At 41.8% G+C, this 13,302-nt stretch overlaps 1 protein-coding gene and 1 long non-coding RNA gene across 2 annotated transcripts in view; one reads left to right on the top strand and one right to left on the bottom strand.

Moving 5' to 3' along the window:
* LOC133732228 (dnaJ protein homolog) overlaps positions 1-13,302 on the top strand; it is a 37,205-nt gene that overhangs the window by 20,687 nt on the left and 3,216 nt on the right. The window lies entirely within an intron of this gene.
* On the bottom strand, positions 2,446-3,352 carry LOC133733615 (uncharacterized). The gene is made up of 2 exons (XR_009857801.1): positions 3,139-3,352; positions 2,446-3,043 (listed from the first exon to the last, which is right to left on the bottom strand). It is a non-coding gene; the product is annotated as an uncharacterized LOC133733615 (long non-coding RNA).

The raw sequence follows: 13,302 nt of genomic DNA, 5'->3' as shown, positions 1-13,302 counted from the left end.
GTCAACTAATTATACGCTTGTACTTCCCTAAGGGGAGCTAAATCACAAGGAGATAAACTTTCCGAAACATATAAGGATTTTGTGCGATCTAAATAATCGAAATTAGAAATTGATAAATTTTAAATTACCCGTCTATTTATAGAGTATTAATAGATATTATGTAAAAAAAATTAACTCCATCCGCCTTCATTTCGACATGAAATAAACCGGTCAACCCTTTAAAAACTTCTACTTCCCTAAGGGGAGACGACCCTTGATGAGATAAAATTCCCTAAATTTTTATATTATTTGATATTGCTCCTACCCACGAGAGCGTGAGAGCTGACAGATTGAAAAAATAAGTTACGAGTGAGCGGTTATGAGCATATTAGTTTTATGTTGTATTTAAGGTTTAGGGTTGACCTACTAGATTGAGACCCAAACGACGACGAAAATAGCTGAAATTTTGACCATAATTATATCTTCTTATCATGATGACATCCAACGGTCGATTTTGATAAAGTCTATTTCCTACACATTGTTGCTTATGGAAGGTATACTTTTCATTACAACTAATAAGCTAGTTATACCACATTAGTAGACATATAAGAATTTTGTGCAATTCAAAAAATTGAAATTGAAAATTGATAAATTTGATATTACTCATCTATTTATAGCGTATTAGTAGGCATTGTGTAAAAAAATTAACCCAATCCGCCGTCGTTTTGACATGAAATAAACCGGTCAACCATTTAAAAGCTTATACTTTCCTAAGGGGAGCCGACCTTTGATGAGATAAAATTCTCTAAATTTTTACATTATTTGATATTGCTCCTACCCACGAGAGTGTGAGAGCTGACAGATAAAAAAAATAAGTTACGAGTGAGCGGTTATGAGCATATTAGTTTTATGTTGTATTTAAGGTATAGGGTTGACCTACTAGATCGAGACCCAAACGACGACGGAAATAGCTGAAATTTTGACCATAATTATATCTTCTTATCATGATGATATCCAACGGTTGATTTTGATAAAGTCTATTTCCTCCACATTGTTCCTCATAGAAGGTATATTTTTCAATACAACTAATAAACAAGTTAAATCATATTAGTAGGCATATAAGGATTTCATGCGATCTAAAGAATCGAAACTGGAAATCAATAAATTTGACGGTACCCATATATTTATAGCATATTAATAGGTATTGTGTAAAAAAATTAACCCGATCCGCCATCATTTAGATGTCAAATAAAGCTGTCAACCACTTATACACTTATAACTCCCTAAGGGGAGCTTAACCACGAGTAGATAAATTTTATGAAATTTTTACATTAGTTGATATAGGTCATACCCATGAGAGTGTGAGAGCTGACAGATCGAAAAAGGAAGTTGCGAGTGAGCGGTTATGAGCATATTAGTTCTATGTGGTATTTAGGGTTTTAGGATTGACCTAGTAGATCGAGATCCAAAAGACGACGATAGTAGCTAAAATTTTGACCATAACCATTTCTTCTTATCATGATAACATCTAACGGTCGATTTTGATAAAATCTATTTCCTCCACCTTGTTGCTTATGGAAGGTATATTTTTTTATATAACTAATAAAGAAGTTAGACCACATTAGTAGGCATATAAGAATTTTGTGCGATCCAAAAAAAATGAAACTTGAAATTGATAAATTTGACATTATCTCTCTATTTATAGCGTAATAATAGGTAATGTGAAAAAAAATTAACCCGATTCGTCGTTATTTCGACATCAAACAAAGCGGTCAACCTTTTATACACTTATACTTCCCTAAGGGGAGCTGAATCATGAGGAGATAACTTCTCAAAATTTTTACATTAGTTGATATAGTTCATACACACGAGAAACCGATTGTTGGATGAGAAGATTGGAATGTTTCATGGTGTTATAAAAAATCCAGCCAGTTTCGCATTCGTTTCGACTTCAATCCATTTGGTCAACTATAATTACTTTTATAACCTATATTTATATATCAAAATTTTCAAAGAGCAACCCCATCAAGACATACAAAATTGGAACAACTGACCGTTGGATGAGAGAGTTAAAATATTTTATGCCTATTGTAAAAAATTCAGCTAATTTCGTTATCGTTTTGACTTCGATCAATTCCGTCAACCAAATTTACCTTTATAACCATATATTTATTAATTACATTCTTCAAAGAGCAACTCCATCAAGACATAAGAAATTAGGGAAACCAATAGTTGGATGATAAACTAAGCGATGCGACGAGTTTATAAGAATTTTCAGAGAATTTTTTGGACTCCCGAGCTATTTATTAAATTTTTTTTGAATGTTTCAGAATGTTGAAAATGATTTTAAAGAAAAAAAAATCCATGCGGTGCAATCTAAGCCGTATGTTTGTCCACTGCTTGATCAGGGCCCTAAATTAAAATATATGAAGATTATATATGTGGCTCATATGAGATCAATACATCATCTCAAAAAAAAAAAAAAAAAAAAAAAAAAAAAAATTAGATCAATGCATTGGACTCCCAACCCGGTCCCCGCGACCCGACGACCTGAGTCGGCGACCTGCTGGAATCCTCCGTTCGGCCACTTCACGGTGTCACACCCGTGCCGTTCGATTCATCTCATTGTCGCCGACCTTCCTCTGGTACTGGTTTGTCCCGAAGAGGGAGAATCGAAGGCCGAAAGCTTCTTCAGATTTTTCCGGCGAATCCGGTGACTGTTGGGGATGCATGAGGCAAGAAACTTCTTCTACTCACCATGCTATCCACTCATCATGCTATACACTTTGGTATAATTTGTTTTCGAATTCGGTTTAATTTTGAAGACTTGGATTTCTGGGTTTTTCGTGAAAGTCAGCCTCAGATCCATGAACCTTGTTTGGTGCTGGTTCGGGGCAATGCCGGTGTGCCATGGAGACGGTGGGCTAGTTGGGCAGTACCGATTCGGGGGTAGGAGTGGTGCTTCTGTTGTGTTGTATGGCGTGCTTTTGCTTTTTGCTGGGATTGAATTGGTTATGGCGTCCAAGGCCATGAATTCGAAAGAGGAATCGTTTGTGATGTTGGTCTGCGTTTGAAGCACAACCAATTATCAATACCGGAATTAGAACACAGCAACACGCAGATGAGATTGGTTCAAGGAAGCAAATAGAAGAAGAATACCAGAAGCAATTTACTCAAGCAATTTTGATGAGTTACCCAAGCAATTCGTCCTCGTTCGTCATCTCTCAGTGTGAAACAAAAAGAGAGAGAGAGCAGAGAGAAGAAGAGATGATGAGAGATGTTATTGACTACCGGGGAACAGGCTAAGCCTTTCCCACCTACATGGTACTGCTCACGTGACTGGGCCCAAACAACCCGAGCACTCCAAACTCGGAGCATGGAAGACATTCTCGGGTTCTCCCAGTAGAATACGAGGCCTAAGGCGGATTTTTTTTTTTTCAGTTTAGTTTAATTTATAGTTCTGATTTTAAATTTTAATTGAATGAATTTTCTTGGATGTACGTATATCTTTTTTTGCTTTAAAAAGAAAAAAGTTACAAGATATGAGAATGAACAAATTGTAAAGTATAAGTGGGTCAATTTTAATAGAAAAAAAAATGTTTTAATCTTATTATTACAATTTCTAAAGGGAATATGATAAAAATATCAACTGAAAGATGGAAATGATAAATAAGGTAACCTATTGGTAATGTTTTAGCTGTCTCGGAAGGGTTAGATCTAGCTAAATCACGGGTTGGTCTGGTCTGTTACTATCGCTCTCGATCTCGCTTATCTGTAAAACGAACAAAGGTTAGAGGGAAGATCGGGTGTGTCGGCCTTCGACTCTCCGATGTCTAAGTCAGTATTGATATAAGATAATGATAATGGAAAGCGATAGTAAACAGTTACCTCTTTGGGTTGTTGGAGATGACCTTAATGTAGCAGATGTGTGGAGGCTTGGTTCCGTTTCTTTCGGTGTGGGACGATCGGGGTTCCTGATATCGCCGAGAGGGGTATCGGGACCCTCATCTGGGAGCTTTCCCTACTTCTGTATAGACGATATGAGTCTTGTGCTTCCGATACTTGTGCCTAGGAGGTATGTGCATGTATACCAAAAATTCCCCCAAGTCCCCGGTCAAGAGTTCTTTTGGGTGGGGAGTTTGTCTTTGGTGGAAGTATCGGAAGTGCAAGGCGAGTTTATGCCACATGGCTTCCGTACAACCATTACCCCCTGTCCCCCAAGTTCCCATCTAAGAGGAGTCTTGGCTAGGGTGAGGAGTTCGTACTCGCGACTGGCGTTGTGTCACTATCGTGAATCTGTGTTGGGGTTTATGCGTCTTTTGGCGCATAGGCTATGCCCTAGTGACACATGTGATGTTGTCATTCGTTTTCCGTGAGCGGGAAGTCCGGTGTACTGGAGTCCGTAACATGTAATAATGGCGTAGTGGTAAGGAGTCGAGGCGACGACACATTTTCTCTGTAACGCTTAGATATGTCGGACACGTGGTGAGATCTGGTGTCGTCGTCCTTGCACGTCCAACGGTCCCTGTATTCTCCAGGTCCCTATATAAGGACAGAGGAGGGAGATGGGGTGGTTACTGTTCCTTTGTTCTTGTTGGAGATTGGGATAAGAACTGATTAAAGTTAGAACCTTTAGCGTTCTGGGAGCTTGAATCTTGCGTTTGGCGGTCGGAATTCGTGGTGGTTTGTGGCGTTGTCTCTGTTTCCTGGTCGGAGGAGTGGACAGGTATGTTGTCTTCACTTTTCTGGGTTTCTCTGAGGGCGTTTGTGTGGTAGTGTGGGTTTTGTTGGTGAGTCGCTTGCCGAAGGTGAGATTTGACGGTGAGCTCTGGGTCGTCGTGTGTCCGGTTAAGTTTTGGAGAAGGTGAATTTTGGGTTGAAGTGGGCTTGCTGTTGCGGCTCCGGGCTAGGTTATTAGATTTTGAAATTTGGTGGGGCGGGTCGGGGAAGGCGATAGACAGGAGTCGATTGACTGATTGTGGGTATTGTGCCCAGTATGGTACGGGAGCATCACGGTCGCGGTAGGCGAGAGGGTTCCTCCCGTGGAGGTGAGGGAGTTTCTCATGGGGGTGGAGGAGGTGCTCGTCACGGGCGTGGCGAGGGTGTTCCTCACGGGGGTGCCGTGGGTACTTCCCGAGGAGGTGGCGAGGGTTCGTCTCGTGGGGTCCCGAGTAGGGTTGAGCATATCGCGGGCCCCGAGGTTCCCGAGGGTGAGAACGTCAAGGTTTTGGAGATTCCTCACTTACCACGTGGGCGGTTACATCTTGGCGATATGCCCATTGATCAGCCGGGTCCGAGTATGACGGAGGAGCAGATTGCTGAAATGAGGACGACCTGGGGCATTCCGGGCAATGTGTTGCTACGCCCTTTGAGGGGTGGTGAATGTTTTAGCCACCCCGAGATGGGGTGGTCGTACTTTTATGAGTATCAGCTCAAGTGCGGGCTGACATTCCCGATACCAGAGGAGTTGCAGTATCTATTGTCCGGCCTAAATGTATCGTTGGGGCAGCTATCGCCAAAAGCAATTAGGCAAGTGATGGGAGTATTGCTGTTGTGGAAGCTCAGCAGGCTACTATGTCCCAGCATTGGCGAGTTTAACTCTTTGTTCAAGATGCAATACTCGACGAAGGCTGGCGATAGTGGTTGCATTAATTTCAGGGCGCGTGGCCGCGCGATTATCGAGGACCTTCCGTCAAATATCTATGCTCGCTGGCGGGGCAGGCCTTGCTCGGTTGGGGGCCGCTGGCAGAATCCAGACATGGTGTACCGGTCTCCGACTCGTTTCCAACCTATTTGTTAGTATCGTGATTGCATTTTTGGTGAATTTTGTCATTGGTGTGTGCTAACAGCGTGTCTTTATATCGTAGTGAGGCAGGAGGCTGTCCTGACCACGCTAGAGCAGAAGCGTGTGGCGAGGGTGAGTTTCCCAGGGGGACGAGGGGGTTCTATAGCCTGTGTAGGGTCCTGATATATGAGAGGTGGGAGTTGGGTAGGCGTCCGGGTGAGGGGCTGTTTATTGTTTAGTGTTTAACCATTCCTGTTGTTTGCGGTTCTCCTAATGTTATTTACTTGTATTGTAGCGGATATGCCTAGCGAGGCTGCTAGCAAGAGTGATGCCCCATACGCGGAGGTGGATACTGATGTTATCATCAAGGAGTTGTTGCGAGAATCGGAGACGGCAAGGCGAGTTGATATCGATCTTCCTGATAAAGTACGTGTGACCGACCATCGGGTGAACATGTTGTTGCCCGACGAGATGTATCTGAGGTTTCCCGATACTGTGTTGGAGTATCTCAACCAAAGAGCCGAGGAGCAGGCGGGTGCTGAGGGGCAGTTGAATCAGGGCCATCCAGAGCCAGGTATTGGGGAAGCTACTCAGTTGCAGCAGGTGGGCGAGGCTGGTCAACGCTCCCAAGTACTCGCTGAGGAGCACCAATCCCTCGGTGGTCAGGAAGGTACAAGGCAGTCCCCCCCAAGTCTTGGCTGGAGGGGTGGACCCTGCCGTCGTGGGCCGGCCATCAGAGCCAGTGGTCGAAGTGGAGATCTCCGTCGAGGAGTTGTTTCAGGAAGTTGAAAGGCGCCAGAGCGATACCAGTGCCAAGGCTCGCCTGGTACATGATGCCATGTTAGAGAAGCTGGAAGTGGTCTTTGGTGACGATATTGGATGTCCGGTATCACGAGAGGTCATTACTGTTGATAGTGGGGAAGCAGAGGTGACTAGCGAGGCTGTTGGTGATGCGATACAGGTTGCCGAGGCTGCTAAAGAGTGGCAGGAGGTTGGAGAAGGCGATGTTGGGGGTACCCAGGTTGCCGAGACGGAGGCTCCTGCCCGGGTTGGCGAGGTGGAAATGACCCGAGTGTCTGAGACTTGTGCTCGCACTGATGGAACTGGGTCGAGGAAGAGGGTTGCTTCACAGCTTCGTCTCGGGAGTCCCCCAGTGGGTGTTAATGTCGATACCCGTGGAGGTAAGAGGGCTCGGGTTGACGATGTGTCGCGCTCCAGGTCTACAAGTAGGGGTTCTCTTGGCAAGATTGGGATCTCAGATGGTTCCATTTTGCACATGGTTGCTGACTTATGCAATTACCATCGGGATCGCGGTCGTGTGAATGTCAATGACCCTCACCCTCGCCTCGGGTATTGGGAGGCACAGGAGAGGCTGATGAGGGTATGTATCGCGATCCATTTGTATGCTTTCATTCCCTTGGCATTTGTGCATGTTCTAATTGGGGATGCAGGTTGTAAACATGAATTATCAAGCCTCCGCCGAGCTGCTTGCGCATTTTGATCGGGAGACAGCCCAACTGCAGGGTGAGCTGAATGCTGAGAGAGAGAGAGAGAGTGCGCGAGCTCCAGGAGGCGTTGGACCGTGGTCAAGTGGAGTGCGAGGATATGAGGTGGGCGATTGACGATGGGATTACGAGAAGGATGGAGTTGGAGCGAGCGCTCGCATTGGAGGAGTCTCGTCGGCAAGATGCTGAGAACGCTGTGTCCCCGTTGAGGGAGTCAAACCTGGACTTGATCAGAAAGCTGCAAAAAGCAGAGGTTGGCTTGAAAGCCTTGGAGCAGGTTAGGACTCGGGTAGGTGAGGCTGAAGAGCGTCTGCAGGAATTGGAGAGGCAGGTATGAGAGCGCGATGCCGAGTTGGAGCTACTTGGTGCCGCCTTGGAGATTTTGGCTCCCTACCCTGATCGTGTGGTGGAATTGGAGGGACAGGTTGGCACTTTGCAAGGAGAAGTTGACAGCTTGCGAGTCATTGAACTCTAGGCAGGAGAGAGGGAGGCAGAGATGGAGCGACTGAGGAAGGAGTTAGCTGAGCAACAGACTCGGGCTAGTGACTTCGCCGAGGAGTGTCTTCGACTGCGTGTTGCTGCCGAGACCCACGTTGATAAGCTTAAGAAGGCCAAGCGTGATGGTATGGACAAGGCAGTGGATCTCTATCTCAGGTCGGCACCCTTTTAAGAGAAAATGAATAAGGCCTTCTCGGATGGGGCTTTGCACTCTATCCGTGATGGTATCGACGCTGGCTGGATTGATCAGGAGAAGATGGTCCGTGATATGCAGGCAAAGAAGGCGGCGTGATCGCAGGCTAGTGCGGGTAGTGGTGGTCGGAGAGCTGGGATTGTGATCCGCGAGCCGGCTACAGCAACAGAGCATGTTTCAAGCCAGGCTAGCGATCGTGAGGCGGCGGGTATTATCGGCGAGCAAGGGGAGGCGCTCATGGATGCCAAGGGCGGGCTGCAGGGCGAGAATGCTGGGGAGCGAGATGGAGAGGGAGAACGAGACCGAGCAGGGGAGCAGGCCCTCAGTGCCGAGGGCGAGACATAATTTATTTGCTTTTTTTCAGTTTTGCTCTGCTAGCGATAGGTTTGCTGGATGTGTAAATGCTTTGGATTTTGTGGAGACATTGACCGATTGGTCTGCTTTTTGGAATGTCGATTTTGCGTTGGGAATATGGAAAATTTATTGGAATGTCCATTTTCTGGGCGATAGTCCCCCGTGCGTTGAATATATTTATTGCTTTTTCGATTTAGTGCCTTGTCATTATTGCAGGTCATTAAAGCAGCGCGACGATTGGTTATCTGGAGGTGGTTAGTGGCGGTTTTCTCCCCTATAAATAGGTAGGGTGGGAAGATGGTTTGATCACATTCTCAACATGGCACTCTCTCTACAAAACCTAGAGTCTTAGGTCTAAGTTAGAAGTGTGCCAATCATTAGAGTGAAGACCTAGTCGAATGAAAAGAAAAACTCAATGCACTCAATGCTTCAGCTGACTCCTCAAGGTACTTCACAGGTAATTGCATATGCATCTCATATGTTTTGTATTTTATGCATACTGGGATTGATGCATGTGTTGTAATCCCGGTTAGGTCAGAATATGTGAGTTGGTCTGTGTTCGATTTCTTTAGTTCGGAGATCTTTCGTGCATTATTGCTGTCAGTCATTAAGTTGTAAAAGGATATTTATTCTTCATGATTTGATCAGTTAAGTCTATCTTTTTCATTAGGGATAAAATCATGTTTATTTGTAGAATATCTTTTTAGGATATGTCCCTTCCATATAAGGAGTCAATTAGGTTTTGGTGTCTTTATTGTCCAAGGTTTTAGGGGGAGTCTGCATATTATAAACAAGAAGAAAATGCGTTCATTTTTCAGGCTTTTGACGTGAAAAAGATTGTGTTCATCCATCGTGATTTAGAAAAAGGCTTCATTCATCTTTGAATAGTGATGTGTTTCAAATCATATCAGTAATCTACTTGTTCCATGTTAAAGTAGATTGTTGAGTCACTTTTTCATTTATCAATCATATACTGCATATCAAGTACTCTCGAGGTCAGTTGGAGTTGTTGATGTGCAAAGAAGATTGAAGGTCGAGGTCAGTACCTGTCAATGCTACCAGTGAGAGCAATTCATCAGTGGAGAAGATTTACGAAGACGTGATCATACAACCTTCTAGAATGAGTCTAGTAAGTATAGCCGAGGTCAGTGCTATTGGTTGTTTGTAAGAGAACGCGTATCTTTCCATTAAGTGAATTGATTTTCACTAGGGCTTTAGAGAGTTAAGGCCCCGCAGTTGTTTTCCTCATTTTGAGGTTTTTACTGCGCAAACAATTCTGGTCTATCTTGATTGCTGTGTGATTGTGTTTACCTTTCTTTTCTGCACTTTATCTACACTGCTATATTCAGGGATTCATATATGGTTTTCAATCCTTGAATGTTTCTTGTTGGAGTTTTTTTTGAATTAAAGAAAGGGTTAAAGTCTGTTTAGTCCCTGTACTATGCCTCTCTCATCGTTTCAGTCCCTGACATTCCAATTTAATCTGAAAAGTCCCTGAGGTCTCAATTTCCGTCTAATAGGTCATTTCCGCGGGAAATTAGGAATTGGCCATGGGTGAAATGTCCAATATACCCCTCAGTTATTTCTTTTTTCTTTTTTTTTTCCTTTTTAATTTATATTTTTTTCCTTTTTAATTTCTTTTTTTTCTTTTTTCTTTTTCCTTTTTAATTTCATTTTTCCTTTTTTTATTTTTATTTTTTTCCTTTTTCCATTTTAATTTCTTTTTTTTTCTTTTTTCTTTTTCCTTTTTAATTTCTTTTTTTTTTCTTTTTTTTTCCTTTTTAATTTCTTTTTTTCCTTTTTTATTTCTTTTTTGCTATTTCTTCTTTTTTTCTTGTTCCTTTTTATTTTTTTTTCCTTTTTAAGTTCTTTTTTCTTTTTCGTTTTGCCTACTTTCTACTTCCTCAACCCACCAATCCCATTCCGATCAAACTCCACAACCCATCTGTTTACCAATCAGCTCGGAAATTCGCCGCTAAATCACTCCCCTCTTGTTTTCACAGCCTACTTCTCTCTCTCCCACTCAAATCCCACATTCTCTCTCCACATCAAGCCTCAATTTGGAAACTTTTCACTGAAAATTACAATTTTTTAACTTTTCACTGAAAACTACCATTTTTTCAAACTCTGAGGTTTTTGGGTCTTGCTCAAAATGGTGATTTGGATTTTGGGTTTGGTTGAAATGGTGGTTTTTGATGGCCAAGTTGACAAAAACCAGAAGTGAAGAAGAAGAATAGTGATGGAAAAGAAAAATGGCCGCTGGCCTGGAGAACAAGAATTGGGGTTTCGGGTCGATCTGGATTGGTTCGCCGACGTGGCGCTACTGATGCAGCAGAATACGATGGTCATTAAAAAGGAAAAAGAAAAAAGAAAAAAAAAAGGAAAAAAGAAATTAAAAAGGAAAAAAGAAAAATAAAAAAAGGAAAAAAGAAATTAAAAATAAAAAAGAAAAAAGAAATTAAAATGGAAAAAGGAAAAAAAGAAAAATAAAAGGAAAAAGAAAAAAAAGAAATTAAAAAGGAAAAAGAAAAAAGAAACAAGAAAAAAAGAAATTAAAAAGGAAAAAGAAAAAAAAATGAAAATGGAAAAAGGAAAAAAAGAAAAAGAAATTAAAAAGGAAAAAGAAAAAAGAAACAAGAAAAAAAAGAAATTAAAAAGGAAAAAGAAAAAAGAAAAAAAAAAGAAATTAAAATGGAAAAAGGAATAAAAAAAAAAAAGGAAAAATGAAATTAAAAAGGAAAAACAAAAAAGAAAAAAAAGAAATTAAAAAGTAAAAAGAAAAAAAGGAAAAAAAAAATTAAAAAGGAAAAAAAATAATAATAACTGAGGGGTATATTAGACATTTCACCCAAGGCCAATTCCTAATTTCCCGTGGAAAGGACCTATTAGACGGAAATTGAGACCTCAGGGACTTTTCAGATTAAATTGGAATGTCAGGGACTGAAACGATGAGAGAGGCATAGTACAGGGACTAAACAGACTTTAGCCCTTAAAGAAAGTTGTGGTTTCTGTAGGAAAAGCCTATTCACCCCTTCTAGGTTTTTTAGTTTCATCCCAGTATTTTCACATTGCACATATTTTTTTTTTTTAAAGGGTTTGGAACCCAGTGTGACTGGGAGGCTCAGCCCCACGCCCGAATATTATTAAAAAAAAAAGGAAGATTGTACTACGAGGGGGACATAAAACCTTCACCTCGAGCACTAGTACAAGTGTGCAACTTACATGAGACACACCACAGATATAACAAAATACAAGCTGGAGCCCCATAAAGGAGCCCAGGAAAACTAAGACTAAGAAAACCTATATAGTTTGGGGGAGCTGAAAAATCATGACCAAAAGATGATAGCAAAAAACGGCGGTAAAAAATCCCACCAAACATAATTCTCCATGGTTGCACCATAGTTGGCTAGTCTATCGGCAACCGAGTTACCCTCTCTAAATATGTGTGAAATGTGGACATTCATCTGTCGTGCAATATGCATGCAATTTTCCCAAGTTGTACGCAGACACCAAGGAACAGACAAAGGTTCCCTAAAATATTTTAGTAAAATCAACGAGTCCACCTCCAACCATAGATTATGCCATTGTTTTATCCAAGCAATGTGCACTGCCTCAGTGACTGCTAACATCTCTGCATCTAGAGCACTAAGCACTTGTACATTGGCAGAAAAAGCACCCAGAAAAGATGCATCATAGTTTCTGAAAATGCCACCATAACCTGAGTGTGCCTGATCGTGAAAAGATCCATCCGTGTTCACTTTCACCCAATGGATAGGAGGGGGCTGCCATAACACTTGAAGAACTCTAGGGGCTGTAGGTCGCAATGGTGAAAGACCCAACAAATCAAAAATTGGCATAGATTGAAGATTAGAAGTAGAGGTAAAAATCAAAGAACCTGATTTTTTGAGTGACAAGATCAGCTTCTGTTTGAAGGCAACCTCAGTATAATCACCCCCTTCATGTTTTAGTCTATTACGCTCCATCCATAAACTCCATAATAAATTGCAAATTGTAATATGCCAAAGCAATTTGGAGGAAAAAGAAAGGCTAGAGATATAAGTATCACCAAAAAGATCAACCAGCAACATACCTGGATCAAAATGAAGCCTGAATAGAGATACAACCCAATACCAGACTGATAATGAGACTTCACAGGTAATAAAGAGATGATTAGTGCTCTTTAGATTTTTCCTGCACAACTGGCATCTGGAACATAGAATGGAGCCACGGCGCTGGAGGAGTTCATCAGTGGGTATTCTATTTAGTATGCTTATATTCAATCAATGCCTTTCCTTTTCATTTCACATGCAAACTAAATCGTATCAACTTCACCAACAATAGACCAACCATACCAGAAACCTTAATCAATCAGGTATGAATTTCAAAACCCTAATCACATTTAATTTCATTTCCCAACCAACCCCAAACCCTATTGTTGTTTATTTCAGAAAGCACAATGCGACAACACAGAAAACACTAAAATACACCTTAAACCCCCAAACCCTAGAAGTGGGAATTGACTCCCATAAACAAATATGGAAACTTTGGACCACATTCATTCAATAATACCCTAAATGGAGACAAAACCTTAAAAGGAAATCAAATCGAAAAAGCACCACGTTTTCCATACTTCAAATTCAGGTGGATCTCCACCGAGCCTAAAGTATCTCCAATAGTTGTCCATTCTTCGAAGAAGCTAAGATTCCACAATCTATTCTCCTGCAACAGATCACGATTCTACCTTGGATTCTCTGATCTCTGTTTTTTCTACTGCTGAGGTGAAATAGTCAAAGACCAGACTGAGGTTTCAACTTCCAAATGAAGAAGAAACGACGTTGACTCCAACTGACTCCATGTCGTCTTATATATCGAATAAGGTTAGGGTTGCCAGCTAGAAAAAGTACAATTTTACCCTTCTATTATTTGACAATGGCAGGCATCGACATGAAGCCCTTAACTGCATGTACCCAAATTGGGTGGAAATTCGA

Source organism: Rosa rugosa, chromosome 2 (genome assembly GCF_958449725.1).
Source record: "Rosa rugosa chromosome 2, drRosRugo1.1, whole genome shotgun sequence".
NCBI classification, from domain to species: domain Eukaryota; kingdom Viridiplantae; phylum Streptophyta; class Magnoliopsida; order Rosales; family Rosaceae; genus Rosa; species Rosa rugosa.
The sequence above is the reverse complement of the archived record's forward strand: the minus strand, read 5'-3'. Positions and strand labels throughout refer to the sequence as shown.